Consider the following 6,000-nt stretch of genomic DNA (forward strand, 5'->3'; position numbering starts at 1 on the left):
TAGATCAAATTAATATGGAAATTCATATCATTGGGTTTGTTTTAAATGTTTTTTATTATGGAAATATTTTTACGCTGTTAGTTGAAGAAATTCACATAAATAATATATATGAAAATATATGCAGACTCTTTTTTTTATGGAATAAATAAAAATACCTTACTGATGTGAAATTAATTATATTATGTATACATAATATATTTGAAAAGATTCAGCTTACTAATTGTGAAATAAATTATATTATGTATAAAGATTTAGTTTACTAATTGTGAAATAATTAGTAATAAATTATATTATGTATAAAGATTTAACTTACTAATTGTGAAATAAATTATATTATGTATAGATATTATATGTGAGAAGACTTAATACTAATCAATTAGATTTAGTCTTTAAATTATTGTTCAGGGGATTTAGTATTTAAATGATTTTTTAGGAGATTGTAAATTCTCAATTTTATGTTTTTGGTTTGACATGTTTTTTAAATGGAAAAATAACATATATTTTTGAAATATTAAATCAATTGAAAATAATAATTTTGAAATATATTTTTGAAATATTAAATTAATTGAAAATAGTAATTTTGAAACTTGTATATTTTTATGTTAGTTTACGATAAATTGATTACTGATTTTGTAAAGTTTTAAGAAATAAGAATTGAAATTCTAGAATATATAAAAATAATGTAGTTTTTTCTAAATAAAATAATAAAGGTTTAATTTTGTATATACTAAATTAAAAATATGAAATGAAATATTTTATATATATATATATATATTGAGATAAGTCAATATATGTCTCATCTTGTCTATACATTATACATTAGGCATATGAAATTAAAAATAGTATCCTTTTTTGAGATAGAATAATATATCTATATATATATATATATATATATATATATATATATATCACCTTATCATACAAAATTGGATATATGAAATTAAGTGTTTCAAATGATAATCATGCAGCACATAAAATTTTGATTTTTACTATTTCAAATTCTATAATTTTAAACTAAGGAATCTCGCATGTTAATATGTACAAAGAAGATGACATTGTTTGGTCTTCTTGATAGAGATGCCATAAGGGACTTGCAGATATTTGATGATTGTTTCTTAATTAACCTTTGTAGTGGTTTGGAAATTGAACATGAATTTGTAGGATTTTCCTTCATAGCGATCTATAAGAGAAAAGCGAGATGGGAAAATGTGAAAATATGGTGTACATGAATGCTTTCTCAATAGCCCTGGAAACAAAAGCTTACTATTATGCTTCAACTTAACATTATTGATATATCGACATTCTACAAACATTTAGATAAAAACCTATATCATAAAAATACAATGGTTGAAGATATTTTTGAACTAAAATATTGTGATATTTATATCTCATAAAAGAGTTTTGAGATAAGAGTAATTTAAGTCTCATTTTTCTATACAAAATTGGATTTAAAAATGTGTGTGGATGCAACAAATACATCAAAAGATGGGTAAATTCCATTTGTTGATTTATATCCCCTATCTACCTTTGGAATGCCCACTATGCCAAATGTTTTGAGTTCTTTTATGTCCAAGCTACTATTCCTATATGCATGTACATACCAAAAAAAACGTACGGAATTTGACAACATGAGTAGACTAACATGTTAGGTATCTCAAAGAGGAATGTCATCACCCAACCTTGATTCCCCCTTTTGGGGGGAACATTGTTACATCGAGATAAGGTAAATTTTGTGTAGCTATACTAATGTCATCACTAGAGGAAGATGGATTTGAGGTTCACATCTCAATAAGAAACTGAATGCCTTCAATTTGTTAGCGAAGACAAGAGAGCTCATCATCATTTATGTGTATTAAGGTTCTATGTTCAACTAATAGGTCCACTGATCCAAACTTAATGAAGAACGCAACAAATTACAATGTAATCATAAATACAGAGACGCAGCAGAAAAACACTTCATCTCATTATTAGAAAAATATTGAACTATGCTTACAAACAGAATGGAAATAAACTAGCTCGGGCAATGGTCGCTTATCTCTAAGAAGAGATGCGGTAGCTACATGCCTCTGAACTGTGTTATAATGAGGGTCAAAGGCCTATTTATTATTGAGCAACAAGATAAAACCTTAAACAACCAAAACCCTAACCCTAGGGATGTAACGCCAAGAGTTTGTGGGCCTCGTTGGGGTTAGTTGGGTAGCCAACTTCTCACGGTCATAACTTGGTCATATTATATCTGTTTGGCACGTATGATACCTTGTTGGAAAGGTCTCTCTGATTGCTACAAGATTTGTGGTAGACATTACTTTGCAACGGACCTTAAAAAAAAAACACCATTTAGGGGGTCAAAATTGCTCCAGAAGTTCAAGACCCGAAAAATTGCTAAAAATAGTAAATGTTGAAATAAACAAGAAAACAGATGAAACTGACTGGAGGTCTAGGTGGAATAGGCAGGTGGCCACCAATATCCACCTAGATCATCCACAACAATGGTAAGATTAGACACCAATTGATTATGGTGCAACGAGACAATTTCTTCCTAAAGCTGAATAATTTTCTCCATTAACTGTTTAAATTACACATTGGAGGGTCATGGCATAATGTTGACAACTTTGCACCCATTGGTTTTGAAGAAAGGTATATAACTGATCTTTGCCGATAGGAAAATCCCAACAAAATGTTGAGCACTGATGTGAGTTAACTTTCATTGTTGAGTGCTTGAACTGCCAATTATATTGGAGGCCTTGTCACTCTTGAGGAGATTAAAGAGTTTTTAAAACAATTCGGCAAAGATAAAAGTCATGGCCCTGATGGCTAGACAATTGAACTATTCTTTTCTTTCTTTAATGTTATGGGTCCAATCTTCTCTTAATGGTGGAGGAATCTAGAGAAACAGGGAAAGTCTCAACAGCCATAAATGCTACTATTATTTTTCTGATTCCAAAATGTTCAAAGCCAAAAACCCTCCTTGGCTAATCTGGTGTATAAATTAATTACAAAGATCATTGCTAACTGATCAAGCATCCACTAGTTGAGAAGATATCTCCAAATCAAATTGGGTTTCTTGCAGATACCCAAATCCATGATGCCATAGGCATTGCAGATGAAGCCATTAATTCTATTAAAACAAAAAATCAAAATGCCCTTGTGCTAAACATGGACCTCAATAAAGCATTTGACATAATTAATTGGTCCTTTCTTATACTCGTTCTTCTCCAAATTGGGTTGGGCTTGGATGTTAGAAACTAGATCATGGATTGTGTGACTTCAGCCAATTTCTCCATTTTAATTAATGCCCCCCCTCCAAAAATTTCACTAGCACTAGAGGTCTTAGACATGGATGTCCACTGTCACCTCTATTATTTTTGCTAGTGATGGAAGGATTAAGTCTATTATTATTGATAGAGAAATAAACTGGTAGTTTAAAAGGAGTAAAAATAACACAAGCTTTTCATCACGCACCTTCTATTTGTGGATGACGTTTTGCTTCTAGGAATGGGAACTGTAAAGGAATGACATGCATTTCATAGAGCCATAAATCCTTTCTGCAGTACAAATGGAATGGAAATCAACCTGAACAAGTCTTCTTTCCACCAATTCTCTGTCATCCTGGACATCCTCTCGGATATACATTATTCCCCCCCCCCTACATACTTCCTCATTGGAAAATCGTATCAAATATCTTGACTATTTTCTAAAGTCGAATGACTACCATAAAGAGGATTGGAAGTGGATGATAAGAAGAGTGGAGCAACAAATAAACTTATGGTGCCACAATTGGTTTTCCTTGGGAGACAAAAAAATTATGGTCAAATATGTGTTGGAAAATATTCCACTTTATTGGTTATCGTTAGCAAAGATTCCCATCACCATCCTTACATCCATTAGATAGTTAATGTTTAGATTTCTGTGGACCGGGAAAAATAGCAAAGAAAGTTTTCATTTGGCAAGTTGGACCTCTTTATCAATCTCAAAAAGTCCTTGAGGTTGGGGGTTCAAAAATTTGAATTGGTTTGCAAAAGTCTTAGCACTGAAAAATATGTGGAGAGGCCTATTTGGTGAAGTTCTTTGAAGTTTGGTTTTAAAAGAAAAATATTTAAATAGGCAGTGAATGGTTGATTGGCTCAGAAAACAGGCAGGGAAATCTATTAAAAGAGGCTTTATTGTTGGGAAAGCTCTCATGGATTCCTTTCCCACTCTCTTCAACTCGTTAGCATGGAATTTAAGGGATGGAAAACAAATTGTTCTTAGAAAATATCCCTTCATAGGGGGAGCTGGTGTCTACAAACTATCCCCTAATTTGATTCAAATCTTACACTCCAAAGGGCTTTTCTACCTGTCAAATATTAAAAGAGTGCATCCTCACCAGACCTCCTCAAGTTATTGGATGACCTAAATAGAGCTTGGATTGGTGGGTCCTTTAGCTTTGGAATGGAGCTCTTTCATAAATGTGATGATCTTAATGGAGTGAGACTTAGTAATACAAAAGAAAAAGTTGGTCTAGAGATTGGATGCCAAATTCAGCAAGGTAAACTGTTGGCTTGCTTATGAAGAAATATCACACACAAAGGTCATTCCAATCTTTAGATGGTGGAACAATCTCATATGGAAGTGGCACATTCCCAACAATTTAAGGTGTTTCACTTGGTTGATCCTCCATAATAAAATTTTAACTTGGGATAGCTTTAAAAAAAGAGGTTTCATGGGGCAAAATGGTTGATGCCTCTGCAAATATAACGAATAATCTATAAATAATATTTTTGTGAAATGTATTTTTGGTTAGGAAATATGGAATATTGTTCTTTGAGTCATGAACATTAGAGAAAATATGATTGAGAACACCTTTGCATATATGCTCCATTTATGAGTGAAGAAATATCAATATATCTGAGCACTCCCTATCTTTGTGGCATGGGGCATCTAGCTGCTTAGAAACAGAGTTATCTTCAGAAATAGAAGTGTTACCCATCATTCCACAAGCCTAAAAGATCATATCTCTTTACAAGGATTATTTTCCTCTCCAAAATCCAAATCCCAGAGACTTGCTCCTCTCCCAAATATCCCTCATGCTCATCCTGTATGCTTCTTTGATGAAGCTACTCAATATAATTCATGTGGGGGTGGAGGACTGATGAAGCTGTTAGAAACAAAATCTATTTGCTTCAAAATTGGAATCGGATCTAGGAAAAATACCAAAGGCGAACTGATTGTAGTTTGGGCCTTGCTATCCTCTAAACTCAAAAACATTAAAAGCATTAATTTTTTTGGCGATTCTAAATTTGCCATTCACTGGCTAACAAGTTAGGGACAACTGTATGTCCTAAATTTAATGTCTTGGAAAAGCAAAATTGTGGAAATGAAAGAATACTTTCACGACATTAGTTTTGGGCACATCTACATAGAATTTAACAAAGAAACAGACAGATTATCAAAGAGTGCCTTAATTATGGAGCCACGATATATATCATATTAAGAATGGGAGGGTAAATTTACCCTAAGAACTCACTCCCTCCATTTAGCACATATGTTTTAATCTTCTATCTCCTTACATGCTTACATTTTAGATCCAAAGAGTATTAAGAAGATATATTTTCAACACTTTAAGACAATTTTGCTTTGACAATCATGTACCCTCAATCTTTCTCCTTTTTATGAGTTATAGGTCATATCTTCTATGATTAGATTTTTTTGGCAATTTTGTTGTTTCTATCTCAAAGCTTATAGTTTTATGACAATTATTAGATATATGTCTTATTTGACAATCAATAATGTAGAAACATAACAAAAAGACCTGTCGGTAGATGTTCTATGTCAATCAATGTTTTTCTTTGAAGATAAAAAGTTGTTTACAATGTAAAAATTTTGAAAATTAGTCTCAATGTTGCTACAACATACATCTTCTTTTTTTGATTCTATAGAATAAAAAAAAAGTATATTTTTGAATTAAAAAATAAAATAAAATAAAAAAAATTGACCTATTGAACCAAGACCTCTACTCCA

This window comes from Pinus tabuliformis, chromosome 5_2 (genome assembly GCF_031772625.1).
Source record: "Pinus tabuliformis cultivar Carrire ecotype Pingquan chromosome 5_2, CPIR1, whole genome shotgun sequence".
Classification (NCBI taxonomy): Eukaryota; Viridiplantae; Streptophyta; class Pinopsida; order Pinales; family Pinaceae; genus Pinus; species Pinus tabuliformis.